General features: G+C 41.0%; 1 protein-coding gene across 6 annotated transcripts in view; it reads right to left on the bottom strand.

The window, feature by feature from the left end:
- STAU1 (staufen double-stranded RNA binding protein 1) overlaps positions 1-24,843 on the bottom strand; it is a 90,167-nt gene extending 65,324 nt beyond the window's left edge. The window contains exon 1 of one of the 6 annotated variants that reach the window (XM_049699838.1): positions 24,743-24,843. The gene's annotated coding sequence lies outside the window, so the exon portion shown is untranslated. The remainder of the gene's footprint in view (positions 1-24,742) is intronic. The other 5 variants (XM_049699840.1, XM_049699842.1, XM_049699835.1 and 2 more) reach the window with 5 other exon arrangements.
- Positions 24,844-24,885: the final 42 nt, after the last annotated feature.

Genomic DNA, 24,885 nt, shown 5'->3' with positions numbered 1-24,885 from the left:
GAGGTGCACTACCTCATGTGACCTAGCCTTGGACGTAACATAGAGCCACATCATAACAGACATACAGAACAATGGAAAGAAATAAACCTACAAATTTACAATCAATGATCTTTGACAAAAGTGCCAGAGGCATATGCAATGAGAAAAGGATCCTCTCTTCAGTAAATTAGTGGGAAACTGAATATTCACAAGCATAAGGAAGAAATTAGACTCGTATCTCACACTACCACTGTAGTTAATTGGCTACAAGCAAAACACAAGCCAGTCCAGATCAGGGTAGGAGAATTAGACTCTGCCTCCTGATGGGGAAGTGGAAATGGAGTTTAGAGGAAATTCAGGACTGGAGACACAATGTATGAGTGAGTAGCATTTGGGAGGTAATTGAAGCCTTGTGTGTGGATGTTAATGGATGTTAACACCTGACCATTATCTCTGCTCCAATCTCATAGCCCCTTAGCAGAACTTTGCACCCTTATAATTATTCAATTATTTGCTGAGTTTGCTCTGTTTGGCTAGAACTATGTGATCAACTTTCATGAGGGCAGGGACTCAGGCTGTCTTGGTCACCATGGTGTCCCTGACCCTCAATGCATGTCTGGTACACATAAATTTCCATCAGCTGCTGAAGAACCACAGCCTCTTTCTCTGTTGGAGTCTCTAAAAAACAAGGAACACCTGTAGGATTGATTGGCCTATGTCAAGGTCACCTATAGTATGTGTTGCAAGGGGAAACAGGTTGAGAACTACTTGCTAGTCTAGGTAATTCTCGGGATTATTTAAGATAGTGTTATCTCCGAGGGCTATTTCAGAAATCTTAGGGATACAACAGAAGATATAATGGAAGCCTCCATTTCCAAAGAAATCTTTTAAAATTCCTAGGAATAAACTTTACAATAAAGATTCACAATCTATGTGAAGAAAAAATTTGATTCCGCAGAAGGACACAGAAAAACTGGAACAAACAGAAATATAAGCTATGTTCTTGGCTAGCAAGACTCCATATCACTAAGAGATCAGACAGTTGATGAGATTTAATCTAGACATTTAATGACAGCCCAAGAAAAACACAAATAGGATTTTGTTTTGGAACTAGATGAGCCATGTCTAAAATTCTTCTGGAAAAATTAACAAGAAAACATTTCTGAAAACACCTGACCATGTAGTGAACATATTATAAAGCCTTATAATTACGACTATTAGGTACTAGTACCTAATTAGTTCCACAAATCAGTGGAAGAGAAGAAAAATTCCCAGATAGACTCAAATACATGTAGACATTTAATATTCAACAAAGGTGGTATTTCAAATTGGCTAAGATAAGATGGATTTCATTCAGTAAGAGGCTTGGGACAACTATGCAGCCTCTGCAAGTGAAAAACAGAGTTACATCCATACTTTATATCTTATACCTGGAAAAATGCCGAAAGGATCAAAGATTTAACTGGAAAGAAGGAAACCATAAAAGTACCAGGAAAATCCCTGGGAGAATTCTTTTACAACCCTGAAGTGGAGAATATCCTTTTTTTTTTTTTTTGGAGAATACCCTTTTAACTATAACACAAAATTCAGGAGGCTTAGGGGAAAAGATCAATGAAAATACAAAAAATAATCATGTGAAGTAAAAAGATAAATGACAAACTGGAAAAAGAATTGCACCTCAATTATGGAAAAGGCAAATTTCATAACACATTAAGAGGACCTAAGAAATGGGAGGAGGGGAATTAGATGAAGATAGTCAATATGTATAAACTTCCAGTTAATTATAAGGAACTACTAGGGATGTAATATACAACATGATAAAGATGATTAATGCTGCTGCACTTTATAAATAAAAGTTGTTAAGGACTTCCCTGGAGGCGCAATGGTTAAGAACCTGCCTGCCAACGCAGGGGACATGGGTTCAAGCCCTGGTCCGGGAAGATCCCACATGCCTTGGAGCAACTATGCCCGTGTGCCACAACTACTGAGCCTGCGCTCTAGAGCCCGCGTGCCACAACTACTGAAGTCCGCGCGCTTAGAGTCCGTGCTCCACAAGAGAAGCCACTGCAATGAGAAGCCCTCGCGCCGCAACTAGAGAAAGCCCGCGCGCAGCAACAAAGCTCCAACACAGCCAAAAATAAATAAATAAATGTATTTTAAAAAAAAAAGAAGATCAAATTAAACCCAAAGCAAGCAGAAGGAAAGAAATGATAAAGGTAAAAGCAGATATCAATAAAATTGATAAATCTTTAGCCATACTGATCAAGAAAAAACAGCCATAAGTTTTGTGGTAGGTGCAGAACACATATATGTTTATTAATGAAGAGACCACCTCTGGATTCCAGAGGTCTGGAATGAGACATTAAAAAAGTGATAACAGGGGACTTCCCTGGTGGTCCAGTGGTTAAGACTCCATGCTTCCAATGCAAGGGGGCATGGGTTCGATCCCTGCTTGGGGAGCTAAGATCCCACATGCCGCGTGGTGTGACCAAAAACAAAAAGTGATAACAGTATTTACCTCTGGAGACAAGGACTGAGTAGCTAGGGATGAGGTGGAAAAAATACTGAAAATACCTTTTAGTATTCTTTTGAATGTGCATGTATAATCACCTATTAAAAGTAAATAAAATGCTTTTTTTTTTAAAGAAAACATCTTCATTTGGGGGCTGGTAATTCCAAAAAGCATATTCATTCATTCATTTAACATTTAGTATTTCTTATTTCCATGCATTTTTATACTTACACTGCAAATGAAGGCTTCTTAAAACAATATTGTTTTGTACATTTTAAAACTTTATATAAATGGCATACTGATATTTGAATTCTTCTATGACTTGCTTTTTTCCCTCAACGTTACATTTTTGGGTGGTTCATCTATATGTGTAGGTGTAGCTCTAGCTTGTTCATTTTCATTGCTATAGAGTATGCCATCAAATGAGTAGACCATCTTGTACTTACCCAGGCTTCTATTGATGGACATTCAGGTTAGTGCCATTTCTTGTTATTATAAATACTACTACTGTCAACATTTTTGCGCATCTCCTCACGCACTTGGTAGACTTTACGTTTCCAGTATTTGTAATTGGCTGTTTCACAAAACATCCAATGGGGTACCCTTACCTAAGGGCTATCTTACCTGTTGATGTTTACAGATCTATGAACTGTAAACGTAACATAACTTTATTCCAATGCACATAGACTTTGAGAAAAGTGGGGAATTAGGATCACTCATTGATTTATTTATTCAATAGATTCTTACATACTTACTGAGCATTAACTATGTGCCAGACACCGAGAATACTAAAATGAACAAGAAGGGGATTTCCCTGGCCGTCCAGTGGTTAAGACTCCGCGCTTCCACTGCAAGGGGCACCGGTTCGATCTCTGGTCGGGGAACTAAGATCCCGCATGCTCCGCGGCGCAGCCAAAAAGTTTTAAAAAATAACAAACAAATACATAAATAAATATATAAAACGAACAAGACAGGCCCCTGTCCTCGTGGAGGTTACATGAAGAACATATCTCTGTTTTTCTCTCTTGGTCTTTTTCTCTCACCCATTGTCCTAAAAAATCTTGATAGGGTTTCATCATTGGGATGTTAAGGGCTCCAGGATAAGTGAGGTGAGAATTAGTGATCATGGGTTAGTTATAGATCGACAAGGTAGCCCCTCTTGGCTTAGCTGACCTGGTTATTTCTCACATTTAATACTAAGTAACCCAGTGGGAAAAACAAATCCCTCACGATATAATTTTTAAATGTTGATCTCGTAGGAGAATCCACTGCTTATCTCAAGGTTATCTGGAAATAGGAGGGTGTATTTTCATATTATACTAGAAGCAGAAAGCTAAAGGGAGTCATTTTCCCTGTAACATTAGAAAGATTTTGGTCACGCAAAATAACTTTTGGCTTCATGCAAATCATTTGTCGTTAAGAGAGTAAGTGCTAGGGAGATCAGCTCAGTGCTTTGTGTCCACCTAGAGGGATGGGATAGGGAGGGTGGGAGGCAGACACAAGAGGGAGGAGATATGGGGATATATGTATAGCTGATTCACTTTGTTATACAGCAGAAACTAACACACCATTGTAAAGCAATTATACTCCAATAAAGATGTTAAAAAAAAGAAGAGTACAAGTGCTCTTGTTATATTGAAATATTACCTAGTCTCTAGATAATTTCTATGTTTTATTACAGTTTTTTAAATTAAATTGCTTAATCAAAGTAATGTGTTCATAGTCTAAAGAGTCAAATAGCTTTAAGAAGCTTATCATGAAACAACATCCCCACCCACTCACTTTGAACACTTTCAGCTCTCTGGTATCTCCCTTCATGTTTCTAAACGCCATGCCTGAACAGATAATCCTCGATTCTTCCATTTAGACTTCTTCTGTTGCTTGCTTACTATGGTATATGAGAATTTTGTTCTCTTAGTCCTGTTCCCACTCACTCCAACACACAAATTTCCCCTTCTCCTATCCTTCCAATATGTTTGTACCACAATTCTTGATTCAATCAATATTTACATTATTAAGATTGTACAAGTAGTATTCACCACTGAGTATGTAGAGTAGTATGGTTAAATTTCATTTCTTACATAAATTTCCTTGCCTGAAGTTATTACTTGCCTTGGTTTTTCATTTTCTTGTGTAACAGGATGTAATAGAGAACTATTTCCATCTCAGTTTCAAGTGATGCTTCCCCATTCCAAAGTAAGTCCACCCAGGTGGGACTTGTAAAAGCGGTGATTAAAAACTGGTTCTAGCAGCTTTATTTATAATTGCCAAAGCATGTGAGCAATCAAGATGTCCTCCAGCAGGTGAATGGATAAATTGTGGTACATTCAGACAATAGAATATTATTCCACACTAATAAGAAATGAGCTATCAGTCCATGAAAAGACATGAAGGAAACTTAAATGCATATTACTAAGTGAAAAAAGCCAATCTTAAAAGGCTACATACTGTGTGATTCCAACTCTATGACATTCTGGAAAAGGCAAAACTATGGAGATGGTTAGAAGAGGATCAATGGTTGCCAGGGGTTTGCGGGAGAGGGAGGGATGAATAGGCAGAGCACAGAGGATTTTTAAGGCAGTGAAACTATTCTACGTGACACTATAATGGTGGATACATGCCATTATATATTTTTCCAAACCTACAGAATATAAAACACCAAGAGTGAACCCTAGTAAACTATGGACTTTGGGTGTTAATAATGTGTCTGTGTAGGTTCATGATTGTAACAAATGTACCACTCTGGCGGGGGATGCTGAAACTGGAGGAGGCCGTGCATCTGTGGGGTCAGGGGATGTACAGAAAATCTCTGTACCTTCTGCTCAATTCTGCTGTGAACCTAAAACTGCTCTAAAAAATGAAGTAAATTAAATCTACTAAAATAAAAACACAAAAACTGATTTTGTTATCTTTGGTCCCTTACCCATTCAAGAGCATAAAAGGGCTAAGTTTGAAATTTCCAGAGACTATAAAGAAAATGTTTGGAGAGAGAGCTGCTGATGAGATGACAGTAAGTTTGCCCAATTTATGGGAAGGGGAAGAGAACGATGCTTTTTCTTCGAGCCTAAAGAAAGACTTCCATCAGACCTCTTGAAGAGCTTGAAGTGTCTCTGGAAGCTCAGGTGACACAGTAAGTGGTGTCTGACTCACACCTGAGAGGTATAAATGAAAGGCACTGTGGCTGGTTAGCTGCTTTGATAGCGGCAGAGGGAAGGGGTGGTGGTGTTCAAGGGTGCAGGACAGTGTCCTGAGGACCAGATTGGGCTGTGCTGGGGAAACACCAGCTTGCATCTTGTCTAAGAGGTTTCCCCCATGGTGTGAGGTGACCCTGTCAAAAGAGACTGCATGCCTGGGGGCTAAAGGTGGAATTGTAAGCAGTCATCAAATCAAGGGATCTTCAGGTTGACAGAGGCCTGACCCATCCAGAGGAGTGCAGAGTGGGGGCTGAGAGGTGGAGGAGTATCTCTGAGCATCACAGATGCCAAAAGTACCCTGAGAGAGGTGGAGTCCATTGGAAACACCTGCCAAGGTCAGAGAGCGCCCACCCCACCTCCACAGAGGCTGACTCCTGAGTGGAGGAGGGTGGTGGAAGGCCTGGGTGGGGAAACAGAGAAGCCCCCCAGGCCTCTTCTTCTCACCTCAGGTGACCAGTCCAAAGTGGCAGAAGGGGAGATGGTTTAATTTTAAATAAATTTGGAATTTTTGACTCATTAGAGTGAATCAAATGAAATTGTTAATATTCAACCATCTATGCTCACAAAAATGGCAATTTCATGTGATTCAGCTTAATGCGTAAGAGTGGACATTTTAATTACTGAACTGAGACTGTTTGGGAGTTTTAAGTGATGGAGAGAGTTTTATTACCTGAGAGTGAGATTTGCCCTAGACTTCATCTAAGAGTATGAGGGAAGAACTGGCTTCCCAGAGACAATTTGACATGCAAAGAATAAACTTTACATCCAAGAATAAACTTCTTTTCTGCCTACACCCCATAGGCCCCATCTGTTCAACAAATTGGCTACACTTCATTTTCTATGTGTTTATCACCAGTCGACCCACAAAGTCTCTGACAGGAATAGAAATCTCTCAATAAATTCAAACACATCAGAAATAGGTAACCTATTTCTTTCCTTCCTTCCTTTCATCCTTCCTTCCTTCTTCTCTTTCTCTCTCTCTTTCTTTCTTTCTTCATTTTTTGTCTTGGAGACATTACCCCATACCTCTCTGTTCTCCTGCTCTGATTGGGACTGATTCCTCTCTAGACCTGCTGGAAGCTGCAGCGCTAGCCCTCCCTTTTGCCTTTTTCCTGGGCTGGAACTCCTGTTTCCTGGATTCCACAAGTTCCTTTTTCATGGCTTTCTCCCTCATGCTCCATTCTCTTTCTGAGAAAGAGAAAATTTTGAGAGATTACATATTTGGAAATATCATCATTCTATCCTCTCATTTCGTGGGTAATTTGGCTGGGTATAGAATTCTAGGTTAGAGATCATTGTCCTTCAGAACACAGAGGTTTTCTATCTCATACTGGCAGAGGGAATGGGGGGTTGGAAATCTGTTCCTTAGAACTTTACACTTAGATGGGAAACCAAATTTTCTCTTATTTCTTCCCTGTATTTCTCTCTCTGTCTCTCTTTCTTTTCCTCCCCCTCCTCTCCCCCTCCTTCTCTTTCTTCTTCTTGATGGTGGTGGGGAAAAATTCTACATCACTGGGTTTTCAAACTCTAGAGCTGTCAAAAAGCACACAACTGTTTTCCTAACATAGACTTGTATTTATTTTTACTTACTTACTTATTTATTTATTTTTATTTGGCTGTGCAGGCTCTTAGTTACAGCACACAGGATCTTCGTTGTGGCACGTGGGATCTTTGTTGCAGCATGCATGATCTTTAGTTGTGGCATGTGGGATCTAGTTCCCTGACCAGGGATCGAACCCAGGCCTCCTGCATTGGGAGTGCTGAGTCTTGGCCACTGGACCACAAGGGAAGTCCATAGACTTGTATTTATATAGCAGAAAATAAATTTGGTGCTTACACTTTGCGCTGTGTTTGAATTACTGCTGTAGTGAGAACATACAAACAATCATGTACTGCTTTTTTCAGTTAAAAATTTTGCTTGGGCTTCCCTGGTGGCACAGTGGTTGAGAGTCTGCCTGCCGATGTAGGGGACACGGGTTTGTGCCCCGGTCCGGGAAGATCCCACATGCTGCGGAGTGGCTGGGCCCGTGAGCCATGGCCGCTGAGCCTGCGCGTCGGGAGCCTGTGCTCCGCCACGGGAGAGGCCACAACAGTGAGAGGCCCGCGTACCGCAAAAAAAAAAAAAAAAATTTGCTTCTACCTTCATAAGTGACTTTTCTATCATTCCTAATACTACAACTCTTCCCCTTAATTTTTTTTAAATTGAGGTGAAGTTCATATAACATACAATTAACCATCTTATAGCGAACAATTCAGTGGCATTTAGTACATTCACAACGTTGAGCAACCGCCATCTCTAACTAGTTCCAAAACATTTTCACCACTCCTAAAGGAAACCTTGTACCCATTAAGCAGTTACTCCCCATTCTCCCCTCCCCCAAATCTCTGGCAACCCCCAATCTGCATTCTGTTTCTATGGATTTACCTATTCTGGATATTTCATATAAATGGAATCATAAAATTTGTGACCTTTAATGCCTGACATCTTCCACTTAGCGTAAAGTTTTGAAGGCTCATCTACCTTATAGCATGTATAGGTAGACCTTCATTCTTTTTTACAGCCAAATTTCCGTTGTACGGATATAACACAATTTGTTTATTCATTCATCTGTTTGTGGATGTTTGGGTTGTTTTCACCTTTGGCTACTGTGAATAATTCTGTTATGAATATTTGTGTACAAGGATTTTTTTTGAGTACCTGTTTTCAGTTCTTTTGGGTATATATGTGGGAGTGGAATTGCTAAGTCACACGGTAATTCTATGTTTAGTTTTCAAGGAACTGCCAAGCTGTTTTCCACAGCAGCTGAACCACTTTTACATTCCCACCTGCAATGTACAAGTGTTGTAATTTCTCTACATCTTCGCCAATGATTGTCATTTTCCTTTTTTTAAATTATGGCCATCCTAGTGGGTGTGAAGTGGCATCTCATTATGGTTTTGATTTGCATTTCCCTAATGTCTAATGATGTTGAGCATCTTTTCATGGGCTTCTTGGCCATTTGTATATCGTCTTTGGAGAAAAGTCTATTCAAGTTCTTCCCCATTTTTTAAGTGGGTCATTTGTCTTTTTGTTTTGAAGAGTTCTTTATATGTTCTAGATATTTCTCTTAATTTCCAAAGCTACCTGAATTTTCACTGTTGTAATATCTGTTAATATTTGAGTGTTCCACACAATGTGGAAGAGACCATTCATTGCCTAATGATACCCATTTTCTCATTTTTTTGCAATAGAACCCTAACTTTATTTTTGAAAGAACTATGTGCCCAGGAAAAAAAAATGCTATATTTTCTGGCCCCTCTGCTTCGAGGCTTAGCCACACTGTTAAGTTGAATATATCTATTAGACATCCAAGTGGAGATATTGGATAGATAGCTGAAAATTCAAGAATGGAGTCCAGGAGAGACGTAATTCAGCTATAGCCCAGTTGTCCCTTCCCCACTGCCTTTATCCATCACATTTTGGTACTTGGCTCATATAACTCCCCTCCACTCACCATCCTAGTGACCTCGACATTCACACACACATACGATCAAAGACCCTGGTCATTGAGTTATAGGACCTTCTCATTTCCAGCGACCTCCTCCCTCCCACCTCAGTCACTCATCCTATGGCCATACACTGGGTCTTGACATAAAAAATAAACATATCCAAAACATCATTCTACATTCTGGCCACATCCCTTCCAGCTTTCATATTCAATGACCACTAAGACTGTTCTTCTAGCTCATCAGGACTCTAGTCTATTTACCTATCTAGCTTCTCCCCTTCCAACAGTTTTCTTCATTCTTCGTGCCCTTCCATATTTAGCAAGATTTCATGGTCCATCATTTCAAGAACACTCTTTCCAACACCCTAAACTCTCGTGACCATTTGTATTTTGCTGTACTTGCCTGTCAAAACCCATCTATCTGCTTTGCCAATGTCTATACTGAAAAACTCATTCATCTTCCCCAAACAAAACAAAACCCTATCTACATTTGAACCAATCTTTTTCCAGTTGCCATAGGAGTGGTTGGTGTCTCTCCTATCCAAACCAACCCTTATCTCCTCCTCTCCTTCATATAAACCTCACACTTTCAATGATTCATTTTCTCTTCTGGATATCTAAGCATTAGCTCTCAACTAGATTCTTCCAATCTTTATTTAAGCATTCTCAAGTCTCTCTTATTTAAAGGACAAAAACATAACAAACAAACAAAAAATGCCTTAGTCCCATTTGCTCTCCAGCTCTACCCCATTTTCTTCTTTCCCTTCACAGCCAAACTTCTTGAAAGCTTTGCCAATACTTTATTAAAAGAGGTCACCAAGTCCAATGGACTTTTCAGATCTCCTGTTTCTCGGTCTTTCACAGGCATTGGACGTGGTCCATCACTCCCTTCTAGAAATAATCTTCTCCCTGGGCTTCTGGACCTGACTCTCTTCTAGTTTTCATCCTATTTCTCTGATCACTCCTATTCTTTTCTTTTTTAAAAAATATTTATTTATTTGGCTGCGTCGGCTCTTAGTTACGGCACGCAGGATCTTTGTTGCAGCATGCGGGATACTCGTTGCAGCGTGAGGGACCCTTTGTTGTGGCGTGCGGGCTTACTTGCCCCGCGGCATGTGGGATCTTAGTTCCCTGACCAGAGATCGAACCTGCATCCCCTGCATTGGAAATGCAGAGTCTTAACCACTGGACTGCTAGGGAAGTCCCCTTTTCCGTCTTTTTAAGGTCTCAAAATGAGATAGATGAAAGTGTTTTGCAAACCTGAACACTGTAATTAGCAGAAATCGTTAATAGATTTTTGTTACTCATATAAAGAGAGGAATGCATATGGAGCAAAGTTGGAAGGTGGACTGGAAAATAAAAGTGATGGTTTTGTTGAAATGGTAGATTACAGGTGTCATCTTCTCTCTTTCTCTAATTTCCTTTATACCGTAACAGTGTTTTGTACGATATATATTTTATTTGGGTATAATTAACACGCATTAATAGTATTTTAACAACATATATAAATCAAGCATATTTTTAAGAAAATAATCAATTCATAGTACATTCTAAGAATGTAGATGTTAGCAATAGCATGGTAAAGTTGGTGGAAATGAGAACGAGGCTCTTCTTCAAGGAAAAAGTTTATTTACTCACAGGTCCGCCAGAGAAGGGATCACTCTATACCATGCAGGACCACAGGGGAAGCACCCGGGGTTGGTCAGGTGGCAGAAGACAGGAGAGAGGGGAAAGCCTGGGCCAGAGCCTTTACTGGAATAGGGCTAAACCGTTTAGGTTTGGTTAGTTTGAATAATCCCAGTGGGCTCTGGGCTATAGGGGTGGTCTCTAGTTGCCTGGTACCTAGCCTTGGGATGATGTAGGGCAAGGGAAATATTGGCTTGATGAGTGAGTTAGATAAGGAGGTGATTAGAGCTATACACTTGAGATTGGTTGGTTTGTATATGAAAGACGTGCTCTGAGCTGAGTCCTCTGCTATCGCTAAGGATTGAGTAGCCCTGGGAGGAGCAGCCTCTTCCCTACCAGCAAGCTTTTTAAGATGTCACAACATCAGAAAATTTAAAACATGATTAATACTACACCTTCCAGGGAACTGCATTACTCTTTCAGATGCTGACCTGATACATCAGATATGAGAAGGAAGGATAATGCTTAGATAGATAGACAATGCATGAAGCAAGCACGTTACTCACAGCTGCAGCTGTTGCAGGCCTAGGTCAAAGACCATGGACAGTATTATTTACATTAAATGTCCTCCATACTTAAAAGAATAACATTACCCAAGGCAAACAAAGTGTACCAGTGAAGCAAAAGCTTTTGGAGGGTGTGGGCAGGAATTGAGCCTCTGAAAGGGTGGAGCTGGCTTGACAAGTTTTTGTGTATAAGCCCTAGGAGAATGCAAGAGGAAGTAACTGCTCGTGGGGTGGGAGAAGGAACATCCTTCAGTTTTCATCCACGTTTAGGAGAAAAGAGGGAGAATCACGGCTCAGTTAATGTTGTGATAAGGGGTTGCTGGCAAGTTCAGGTTTTTGTTTCCGGTGGACTTGGGTTCAAATCCTGCACTGGCCACTCAATGGCTTCTTTGGACAAGTCAGTTAATGATCACAAATAACACTTATGGAGCACTGACTATGTGTCAGGCACTCTTTTAAGTGCTTTACATGTATTAATTAATTTAACCCCCACAACAATCTCATGAGGTAGGTACTATAATTTCCTCCATTTTAGAGATGCAGAAACTGAGGCACAGAGTAAAGTCATTTGCCCAAGATCAACACACTTTCATTAAGTGGAGGAAACAGTTAAAACAGAGCCTGCCATATACCCCATATTCTTCCAGTAAATTCTTTTCCCTGCTTGAGTTAGTCAAGCAGAAAAAAGAATTCAGAAACCTGAACTCTAAGTGACACAATAAATTACAGGGTTTGTCATGCATGTTGTCACACATGTATAAAGAATTTTGTGCCACATAAATGGTAGATATTATTTATATTGAATGAGATATAAGAGATTGTAAGGTGCATAAAAGATTAACATTAAAGTAAGTTAACTGAGGGAACTTCCCCGGCGGTCCAGTGGTTAAGACTCCGCACTTCCAATGCAGGGGGTGCGGGTTTGATCCCTAGTCCCTGGTCCCTGGGTTAATTGAGAAAGTATGAAACCTCACAGGAAATTGGTGTATTTTTTAAAATTTATTTTTATTTTTGGCTGCGTTGGGTCTTCATTGCGATGCACGGGCTTCTCATTGCAGTGGCTTCTCCTGTGGCAGAGCACGAGCTCTAGGTGCGCAGGCTTCAGTAGTTTTGGCACGAGGGCTCAGTAGTTGTGGCTCGCTGACTCTAGAGCACAGTAGTTACGGCGCACGGGCTCAGTTGCTCCGTGGCATGTGGGATCTTCCCAGACCAGTGTTCGAACCCGCATCCCCTGCATTGGCAGGTGGATTCTTAACCACTGCACCACCAGGGGAGTCCCGGTGTATTCGTTTTTAAAAACAATCTCGGATCTACAAGCAAAAAAAGTTGTGAATATGGTTCGGATCTTTTTTTTTGTCCTGAACCATTTGAGAGTAAATGATGACTTGATACCTCGTCATCCCCAAACACTTCAGTGCATATTTCCTACAACAAGGACTTTCTTCTATGTGATACGCACATCCAAATAAAATAATTATGATACAGGGCTATCATCTAACCCTCAGACACCTTTCAGGTTTGCCAATTCACCCAACAATGTAACTTCCAGCAAAAAGATCTTTGCATTCAGATTGTTCTATTTCTTTCAGTCTGGAACAGTTCTTCAGTCTTTCCTCAACTTTCTCGTCCTTGACACTTTTGAAGATTTCAGGGCAACTATTTGGGGCACGTTCCTCCATCTGGGTTTAACTGAGGTTTCCTCATGATTCGGTTCAGGTTTTTGGCAGGAAAATCAAACACTGCTAATGGTGTTTTCTCATTGCATCTGACCAGGTGACATGTGACTGCGATTTGTCCCCTTGCTGATCATGTTCACTCTGATCGCTTGATTAAGGTGGCATCTGCTGGGCTTCCCATCCGTATAGTTACTCTTTTTTCCTTCTTATTAAGTATTTTGTGGAAAGGCACTTTGAAATTAGGTAAATATGTTATTCCTTATCAGACTTTCAATTTCTTTAAAAAAAATTTTTTTTCCATTGAGGTATAGTTGATGTACAATATTATAGGTTTCAGGTGTGAAACATAGTGATTCACAATTTTTAAAGATTATACTCCATTTATAGTTATTATAAAATATTTGCTATAGTCCCTGTGCTGTACAATATATCCTTACAACTTATTTTATGAACAGTAGTTTGTACAGACTTCAATTTCTTTATTTTTCTCTTTTATTCAATGGGTTTAATCTGTTACTTTTTTTTTTGGCCACGCCATGCAGTATGCAGGGTCTTAGCTCCCCAACCAGGGATCGAACTTGCGCCCCCAGCAGTGGAAGTGCCGAGTCCTAACCACTGGACTGCCAGGGAAGTCCCTGTTACTTTTTTTAAATTGAGATGTAATTCACATACCATAAAACTCACCTTTTTAAAAAACAGTTCACACTTTTAAAGTGTACAATTCAGGAGTTTTTAGTATACTCATACCTTTCTAATTCCAGACATTTTCATCACCCCAAAACAAACACTGTACTCATTAGCAGTCACTCTCTGTTCATCCCTCTTCCCAGCCACTGGCAAACACTAATCTACCTTCTGTCTCTATGCATTTGCCTATTCTGGACCTTTCATACAAACAGAATCATAAAATATTTGGTGGCTCCTTTCACTTAGCATAATGTTTTCCAGGTTCATCCATGTTGTAGCATGTATCAGTACTTCACTCCTTCTTGTTGATGACTAGTATTCCATTGTATGGATATATTTACCACATTTTGCTTATTTATTCATCAGGTGATGGACATTTGGGTTGTGTCCATTTGGGGCTATTATGAATTAAGGCTTCTATGAACATCCATTTACAGGTTTTTGTGTGGATAGATGTTTTTAATTCTCTTGGGTATGTATCTAGAAGTGGAATTGTTGGACCATGTGATAACTCTGTGTTTAACTTTGTGAGGAATTGCCAAACTGTTTTCCAAAGGGGCTGCACCATTTTATATTCCCACCAAATATGTATGAAGGTTTCAGTTTCTCCACACTCTTGCCAACAGTTCTTATTGTCAGTTTCTCTTTTTATTACAGCCATCTTAGTGGATGCGAAGTGACAGTGCCTGTGGTTTTTATTTACATTTCCCTAATGATTAGTGACGTTGAGCATCTCTTTGCCCTCATCATCTCCAACAGGCTCTTTCTGACCTTTCAAGTCTCAGAGTAAAGGTCCTCTTCTCACAGAGGCCTTCCCTACGTCTTTTATGTAACATTCACTGCAGCTGCCGTTATTTTTTTTAAGATTTTTTTTTTGTGATGTGGACCATTTTTAAAGTCTTTATTGAATTTGTTACAATATTGCTTCTGTTTTATGTTTTGGTATTTTGACTGCAAGGCATTTGGGATCTCAGCTCCCCAAACAGGGATCAAACCCGCACCCTCTGCATTGGAAGAAGTCTTAACCGCTGGACCGCCAGGGAAGTCCCGCAGCTGCCATTATTAACATCATTCTGTAAATGTCTCTAGTTCTCCTTGTCAGCACTTTAGGTAAGACTGTACTTTCCTGTCCCCTTGATGTTGAGTGTGGCTCTATGTCTTGATTTGACCAGTAAAATGTGAACAGAAGTGATTTATATTGTTTCTGGACAAAAGTCTAAGAGGCAGTTCAATCGTTGTCATATATCCTTCTCACTGCTGCGGTAATCATCACATCCCATGTTGAGATAAAGCCTTTGTAAGCCTGGGCCCACGGGTGATTACAGTGAGCACACTTCCCAACCTGATGATCCCAATGTTGTTCTGATGAGTCTGGCAGCTATTTAAGAACTTAAACATAGAGTTAACATATACCCAACAATTCCCCTCCTAGTACCCAAGAGAACTGAACACGTATGTCCACATAAAAACTCATACATGTATGTTCACAGCAGCATTATTCATGACAGCCAAAAAATAGAAACAACTCAAATGCCCATCAACTGATAAGTGAAATCTGGCATATCCATACAATGGAATATTATTCAGCCATGTATAAAAGAATGAAGTACCGATACATGCTACAACATGGATGAACCTGGAAAACATGCCAAGTGAAGGAAGCCAGTCAATATATTACACAATTACACGATTGTCCAGAAGAGGCAAATCCATAGGGACGAAAAGTAGATTAGTGATTGCCTAGGGCTGGGGTGTTTGTGGGAGGATTTCTTAGAAATCAACATTTGGTGCCTCTTTCTCCACTTTCAGTTCTCAGCTTTGGGACAGTCCCTGTTATCAACCTGCCTTTTCTTCATCTCACTTATTCAGTTTGTACTGATTCTACAACCTACCAAGGGTGTGACCTTGGGCAAATTCCTTTATCTCCCTGTGCCTCAGTTTCTTCACTTGTAAAATGAGCATATGATAGCACCATTAGGAAGGTTACACTTCGAACTCACGAGAATGGCTGGCTCTGGCGAGAGAAGAGAGAAGGAATGAGAAGGCAATATCCCCAGTGTGTAAAACAGAGGCTGAAACAAAGCAGGAGCTCAATAAATAGTTGTGGAATTAATGAAAACGTCTGGTACCACTGTTCAGTAGTAGAATATTGCTCAACACTAATTATTGAGAATATCCACCTTGACTCTCTGAGAACGAAATCAGTTGGAAACTCTGCGTTGAATTGGAGGGGGAAAACTTGATTTTCCTAAATACAGCTTGAGTTCTGGGGCTGGGGACCTTCCCTGGTGTTGCAGTGGTTAAGAATCCACCTGCCAATGCAGGGGACATGGGTTTGATCCCTGGTCTGGGAAGATTCCACATGCCGCAGAGCAACTAAGCCCAGGCGCCACAACTACTGAAGCCCGCGAGCCTAGAGCCTGTGCTCTGTAACAAGAGAAGCCACTGCAATGAGAAGCACGCGCACCGAAACGAAGAGTAGCCCCTGCCTGCCGCAACTAGAGAAAGCCTGCGCGCAGCAACGAAGACCCAACGCAGCCAAAAATAAATAAAAATAAAGTTCTGGGGCTGATGTTAGACCCCCAAGGAGAAAAATAAGCAATCTCTTTTCCTTTTTTCCAGTCTGTTCTTCTTAGACTTTAGTTTGGAGAGGAGATAAGAAATTAAGTGGGAATGGTGAGGAGGAAGGGTGGAAGTGAGAGTCCAGATGGATTTTACAAGGAAGTGCAGCAAATCTCCAAAGCTCCCAACATCTTTGACCTCCAAAGATTTCAGAGGACTTGCTCATTCTTGGGCAACGTTGTTAAGATTTCCACATCTACCCAGATCTTATCAATCGCAAATCATTTCAGGGAATTAAGATGTGAAGGCAGCCTGGATCTGGCTAATAAATAGTTAATGAAGCTTAAGCCGGTGGGGCACCACGTGCAGGGAAATGCATAGCACTCCTGGAACACAGCCTGGTGGTTCGAGAATCAAGGCAAGTAGATACACGTCAATACAAAACATTCCTCGTGCCAATGACAAGTCCTAACACATCATCCTGGCATTCTGGGGAGGAAGAGGTCTTATCTGTAGGTGGAGAGAGCCAAGTAGGGCTGCTAAAAGAAGCAGCATTTCCAGGGAAGTTTTATTTCCTTGGGAACACTGCACAAGAGAGCAGATGTGTTTCTTTAAAAATTGCCTTAGCTCTTGGTATCACTTTGAAACCATGCAACTCAGGCTGGGACTTGAACCCACGTGCAGGGATTTGAACCCGGCCAAAACCCTGATTGGGACTTGAACCCACGGTCTTTTTTTTTTTTAAATTAATTAATTAATTTTTGGGGCTGCATTGGGTCTTTGTTGCTGCACGCGGGCTTTCTCTAGTTGCGGCAAGCGGGAGCTACTCTTCGTTGCGGTGCGCAGGCTTCTCGTTGCGGTGGCTTCTCTTGTTGTTGAGCACAGGCTCTAGGTGCACGGGCTTCAGTAGTTGTAGCATGCGGGCTTAGCAGTTGTGGCTCGCAGGCTCTAGAGTGCAGGCTCAGCAGTTGTGGCGTACGGGCTTAGTTGCTCCGCGGCATGTGGGATCTTCCCGGACCGGGGCACGAACCTGTGTCCTCTGCATCGGCAGGCGGACTCTCAACCACTGCGCCACCAGGGAAGCCCCCCACGGTCTTTTAATTGAAGTCACACAACTAGTCTCAGGACTTAATGAAGCTCAGGGTCTTGATGTCTCAACGCAGAGAAAATTCAGTGAGAGACAAAGTGACAGGTAAGAAGTGCATTTATTTAGAGAGAAACATACTCCATAGAGTACGGGCCATCTCAGAAGGCGAGAGGCCCGGAAATACGGCGTGTTTAGTTTTTATAGGCTGGGTAATTTCATAGACTAATGAGTGGGAGGATTAGTCCAACTATTTTGGGGTGGCAGGGTAGTGGGGATTTCCAGGAATTCAGCCACCACCCAATTTTTGGCCTTTTATGGTTAGCTCTGAACTGTCATGGCACTGGTGGGTGTGTCATTTAGCGAATGTATTACAATGAGCAAATAATGAGGCTCAAGGTCTACTGGAAGTCAAATCTTCCACCATCTTGGATGTAGTTAGTTCTAACCAGTTTTTGTCATGTCCTATGGCTATGTCATTCTTTTAAAGGTTGTGCCCTGGCCTCTTCCCTCCTGTTTCATTTTTACCGTTTCTTTTACTCATATTGTATTTCCCCCTCAAACTGAAAAGAGTGACAATGCTTCCCCCTCCCCTCTGATTACAAATATATGGTCAGTTTTTTAAAAATCAAGTATTATGGAAAACTATAAAGAAGTAACTAAAAATCACCCATAATTTTACCCCCTTTCCAGAGATAAATTTTGGTGTATGTACCTCTTGACTGTAACAGATTTCCTGTTGCCTCCAGTAGCTGTTATCCATTTCTTCCATTGAATTTTAGTTGGGCATATGGCTGCTCAGGATAAAACCTGTATTTCCCAGTTTCTTTGCAGGTAGGTATGCCCACAGACTAAGTTCTGGTCAATGGGATGGAAGCAGAAGTCCTAGAAGTGTGATTAAGGGTAGGATATGTGTTTTTCTTTCCCTGCCCCTTCCTTCCTGCTTGCTGGAATGAGGCCTGATGGCTGGAGGTTTAGCAGCTATTTTGGACAGTGTGGTGGAAGCCACGTGATGATGATATGGAACAAAAGGGTGGGAGGAGCCTGGGTTCCTGATGACTTTGTGAAACCACCCTACTTGCCCTTTTATTCAAAAGAGAACTCAGTGTTGAATTTATTTGATTCAGTCTCCATTCACCAAGTTTGTCGGTAAATCCAATGTCAGCTCTTTTGCAGGGCTCTTTCCCATCACTTGGAATCATGCAAAACCAACCAACCAACCAACCAACCCACCAGCCCGGGTTCCCATAATACAAGAAAAGTGGGGAAGGCCCAATTTAGTTTTCTGCTCATGATCACTGCTGATTTGCTCAGAGACCAAGTCCAGACCAAGTCCCAAAAAAGTTAGATGGCTCTGCTCTCAACATCCACTTCCTCTGTGCAAAGCCTGGCCATGCAGAGACCCCAATCAAGGAACTTGCTGCTTTGCAGGGCACTGGGAGCATGAGAGATGTAGGTCTTGAATACTCAGAAATTCACAACTCTCTGTCCTTCCAGCCTTCCTGTAGTGAATGTCTGTTATTCTTTATCGCTGCTCAACATCCTTGGATTCCTTCCCCTCCCAATGTTCGGGAGTATCCCACCTCATCAATTCATGCCTATCTAAGATGGAGACTAGATCATCACTTTTTCAAGATCCCTGCATCTGGAGTACAGGCTTGTGACCTAAGCTCCGCCAATCAGAGGATCAGTGCCCGTCTTCCATGGGAAGCAGACAGCCAGTCAGAATCCACTGTAGCCAGCATGGCAGAAGAGACTCTCAACTTCGGAGACAGCAGGGACCTCTGGTTCTTTAGTCAGAGGACAAATCATGATGTCTGGAAACAGCAGTGGCTTCAGTGGTAGCTCAGTCAAAGGAGATTTACAAAGTAATTTGGCCATTGTTTCTGGATGTAGCCTTCAGGTCTGAAGATTTTCTTTTCCTTTCTTTTTCTTCCCTCCCTCCCTCCCTTCCTTCCTTCTTTTTCTTTCTTTCTTTTCTTTCCTGCCTTCCTTCCTTCCTTTCCTTCCTTCTTTCCCTCCTTCCTTTCTTCCCTTCCTTCCTTCCTTTCTATCTATCAATCCACCCATCCACCTAGAGATACCTATATGGCTATAGAGATACAGAAAGAGACAGAGACAGAGGAAGAATGGGAGAGGGAGAGATAGAGATTGTAAAGAACTGGTTCATGCAATTATGTGTCTGGCAAGTCCAAAATCTGTAGAGCCAATGTCCCAGTTTGAGTCCGAAGGCTGCAAATTGTTTTGGAATCACGAGAATTCCAGTTCCAGTTTGACAAATGCCCTGAGGCAGGAAGAATTCTCTCTCACACAGGGGTCAGTCTTTTGTTCTATTCACACCTTCAACTGATTGGATTAGGCTCCTTATGGAGGATAATCTGCTTTACTCAGTCTAGTCATTTACCTTAATCTCACCCCAAAACACTCTCACAGAACCACCTAGAATGTTTGATCAGATATCTGGATATCTTGTGGCCCAGTCAAGTTGACACATACAGTTAACCATCACAATGACCAATAAACAACTTTCTGGGATTGGATTAGTTGTCCGTCTTCAACCCAAAGCAGGAGCTTCCACCTCTTTCCCATTTTAGAAAACCTATAACCCAACATAAACATTAGGCCACACTCCTCTCACAACCCTGAAGCCACACACCTCCATTGCTTTCTCCGCTGTTTCTCTTCAGTTTAGCCTTTCTTGGTGGGCCTAAAATCCCATTGCCCCCTCTTGGTGAGTCCACAGCAGCAAAAAGCACAAAATACCAACCGTTTTCTTAATAACTTCCCCATATTCCAGACATAAAAATGGAATCTTACCATACATGTTGTTTTATGATCTGCTTTCTTACTGTATCTTAGATATTATTCTATGTTAGCATAAACGGAGCTACATATTTTTTAATGGCTACAGTATTCCCTTGTAAAAATGTACCACAACTGAGTGAACTATTTCTTTATTGTTACACAGTAGGGTCATTTACAACTTTTTACCGTTGTAAACAGTGTTTTGATGTACATATGACTGTGTACACTTGTCTGAATATATATATATATATTTAATTTATTTATTTTTGGCTGCGTTGGGTCTTCGTTGCTGCGCGTGGGCTTTCTCTAGTTGCGGCGAGCGGGGACTACTCTTCGTTGTGGTGCACGGGCTTCTCATTGTGGTGGCTTCTCTTGTTGCGGAGCATGGGCTCTAGGCTTGTGGGCTTCAATAGTTGTGGCACAAGGGCTCAGTAGTTGTGGCATGTGGGCTCTAGAGTGCAGGCTCAGTAGTTGTGGCACACGAGCTTAGTTGCTCCGCAGCAATGTGCGATCTTCCTGGACCAGGGCTCAAACCTGTGTCCCCTGCATTGGCAGGCAGATTCTTAACCACTGCACCACCACCACTAGTCCTATACTAGTTATTTTAACAGAGAAAATTTAATGTAAAGAATTGTTTAAGACCCCTCAAATAGCCAAAGCGATCTTGAGAAAGAAGAACAAAGTTGGAGGCATCATGCTTCCTGGTTTTAAACTATATTACAAAGCTATAGTAATCAAACCAGTATGGTATTCATATTTTAAAAAGACACATAGATCAATGGAACAGAATAGAGGGCCCAGAAATAAACCGACATATATATGGTCAATTAATTTACGACAATGGAGCCAAGAATATACAGCGGGGATGGGACAGTCTCTTCAATAAACACTGTTGGGAAAACTGAACAGCAACATGCAGATGAATGAAACTGGACCACTACCTCACACCATACACAAGTATTAACTCAAAATTAACTCAAAAAAGCCTTGAATGTAAGACCTGAAACCATAAAACCTCTACAAGAAAACACAGGCAATAAGCTCCTTGACATCAGTCTTGGTGATGATTTTTTGATTTGACACTAAAAGCAAAGGCAATAAAAGCAAAAATAAACATGTGGGACTACATCAAACTAAAAAGCCTCTGCACAGCAAAGAAAAACATCAACAAAATCAAAAAGCAACCTACCAAATGTGGGAAAATATTTGCAAATCACATATCCAATAAGGGACTAATTAATATCCAAAATATATAGAGAACTCATACAATTCAATACCAAAAACCCCAGAAAATCTGATTTAAAAAATGGGCAGAGGATCCAAATAGACATTTTTCCAAAGAAGACATACAGATGGCCAATGGTTACATGAAAAGGTGTTCAACATCATTAATCATCAGGGAAATGCAAATCAAAACCAAAAGGTGATATCACCTAACACCTGTTAGAATGGCTATCATCAAGAAGGCAAGAAATAAGTGTTGCTGAAGATGTGGAGAAAAAGGAATGCTTGTGCACTGTTGGTGGGAATGTAAATTGGTGCAGCCGCTATGGAAAACAGTATGAAGATGCCTCAAAATATTAAAAATACAACTACCATATGATCCAGCAATTCCACTTCTGGGTATCTATCCAGAGGAAATGAAAACAGTAACTCAAAACCGTATCTGAACTCCCCCATATTCATAGCAGCATTATTAACAATAGTCAACACATGGAAGCAACCTAAGTGTCCATCAATGGATGAATGGATAAAGAAAATGTGGTATTTATACATAATGAAATATTATTCAGCCATAAAAAAGAAGGAAATCTTGCCATGTGCAACAACATGGATGGACCTTGAGGGCATAATGCTAAGTGAAATAAGTAGGACCGAGAAAGATAAATACCGTATTATCTCACTTATATGTGGAATCTAAAAAGAAAAAAGCAACCCCCACTGAAACTCATAGGTCAGAGAACAGTGGGTGGTTGCCAGAGGCGGGTGAAATGGGTGAAGGTGGTCAAAAGGTACAAACGTCCAGCTATAAAGTAAGTCATGGAGATGTAACATATAGCATGGTGACAACAGATAATAATACTGTATTTTATATTTGAAAGTTGCTAAGAGAATAAATCTTTTTATTTTTATTTATTTATTCAGCCATGCTGTGAAAGCACTGAGTCCTAACCACTGGACCACCAGGGAATTCTCCATGTATTTTATATATAGTAGTGTTTATATGTTAATCCAAAACTCCTAATTATTCCCGCTGCCGTCACGTGGCTATTGTAATTAAAATAAAAACAGAAAATTCAATTCCTCAACTTGCTACATTACAAGTGCTCAACAGCCACTTGTGGCTAGTGGCCATCATATTGGATACCACAGATAGAAAACATTTTAATGCTGCAAAAAGTTCCAATGGACAGTATTAATCTAACAATTGGCATTTATCTGATGTTTTGTAGTAAACAAAGTCTGTTCACCTCCATCTTTGTCTTTAATCTCATGTGATGCTGTCTTGGTTTTCTAAGAGTTCAAGGCAGTGTGACTCAAAATATGGACAGTGTGACTTAAACTGTAAACTGTTCATTACCTGCTCAGGACACTATAAATATAGAAATTGAGAATAAGCTTTCAGAAAGTTTTCTAGCAAGCTGATCTTGTCACACATTTTTATTGTATTTTACAGAAGTACCAGTCTGCAATGGATTGGAAATTTCAAATGCTGGTCCTTCACTATAGATTGTGCACTTGCAGGTACAAGTGCTCCAAGGTGCAAGGATGACTTGGACATGGTTCCGGCCCTCCAGAGCTCAGGGAAGAAGAGTGGAGGGAGCCAGAGCTGACATAAGGCTTATTTGAATTGAGCAAACATTGACATATAGACTTGACGGACGTCTGAAAATGATTCAAAAACACATAAGGACATTCATTCACTCATTTATTCATCTAGTAATTACTGAATGCCTACTATATACTAAGCACTAGGGATACAGCAGTGAACAGGATAGAAAGTAGAGTAATTGGAACACTCATATATTACTGATGTAAAAAGAGTACAGCTGCTGTGGAAAATATTTTGGTGGTTCCTCGAAAAGCTAAACACAGAATTACCACATGACACAGCAATTTCACTCCTAGGTATACACCTGAAAGAATTGAAAACAGAGACTCAAATAGATCCTTGTACGCCAATGTTCATTGCAGCATTATTCACAATAGGCAAAAGGTGGAAACAACCCAAGTGTCTATTTACAGATGAATGGATAAACAAAACGTGGTATATCCATACAACAGAACATTATTCAACCATAATGAACTTGACACATGCTACAACATGGATGAACCTTGAAAACACTGTGCTAAGTATAATAAGCCAGACACAAAAGGACAAATATTGTATAATTCAACTTACATGAAATATTTAAAACACGCAATTTCATAGAGACATAAAGTAGGTTAGAGGTTTACCAGGACTGGGGAGAGAGAAGAATGGGGAGTTAGCTATTCCTTAATGGTTACAAGGCTTTGACTTGAGCTCATGAGAAAGTTTTGGAAACACATAGCAGTGATGGTTGCACAACACTGTAAATATAATTAATGCCAATGAATTGTACACTTAAAAATAGTTAAAATAGCAAAAAAAAAAAAAAAAAAAGACAACTGAACCTACTTTTATGACACAACTGCAATTCTGCTGCAAGTACAAAGTGTTAAACACGGAAGGAGCAAACAGCTATGAAGGAGGATAGGCAGTAGTCCACGAAGGCTCCAGGTAGGAGGTGGTATTTAGGAAGTTAAGATTCAGTGAGATTTCCACAAGCAGAGAAGAGATGAAAACTTCCTGGTAAGCTGTGACATCTACTTTCCTTAAGGACCCTGGAGCCACTGCCTCGGTTATAATCTTGGCTCTGTAATTAAGTGGCTCTGTGACCCTGGGAACCTCTCTGCGCCTTAGTTTTTTTTTTTTTTTTGCGGTACAAGGGCCTCTCACTGTTGTGGCCTCTCCCGTTGCGGAGCACAGGCTCCGGACGCGCAGGCTCCGCGGCATGTGGGATCTTCCCGGACCGGGGCACGAACCCGTGTCCCCTGCATTGGCAGGCGGACTCTCAACCACTGCGCCACCAGGGAAGCCCCATCGCCTTAGTTTATCTGTAAAATGGCGACAGTAATGGTACCTTCTGCTAGGGTTGCCGTAAGGATTAAATTAGTTAATACATGTAGAAGTGCTTAGATCAGTACTTGGCACAGAGTAAATGTTATACAAGTGTTAGCTATTCTTAATTTTTGGCCTCACAGCGGCGGCTTGCGGAATCTTAGTTCCCCGACCAGGGATCGAACCCGCGCCCTGGGCAGTGAAAGTGCGGCCCATTGGACCGCCAGGGAAGTCCCAGCTATTCCTATTTTTAATTTTTTCTTTTTTTATGAAAGTAAATGTTTACTGTGGAAAAAAACCTAAGACGAAACTAAAAATCGCTTAAAATTCTACCACCCAGAGACAATCACTGCTAAGTGTTTAGTGTATTTTCTTCCACAATTTTTTTGTACATAAATATACGGAGCTCATCCACGCACCTCTTTAGACTTTCTCCTCCGCAACTCGCACACGCCTCCAACCGTCCCACCGTTTTCTGAGCACCAAGAGTACGGATTTTGTTTAACACAAACGCCGTGCCTTGCCTTCGTCACACAAACCACGCCCCAGGTTGCCGCTCGCG

The sequence above is a fragment of the Orcinus orca genome, chromosome 16, assembly GCF_937001465.1.
Source record: "Orcinus orca chromosome 16, mOrcOrc1.1, whole genome shotgun sequence".
Lineage (NCBI taxonomy): Eukaryota > Metazoa > Chordata > Mammalia > Artiodactyla > Delphinidae > Orcinus > Orcinus orca.
This window is presented reverse-complemented; position numbering and strand designations above follow the sequence as displayed.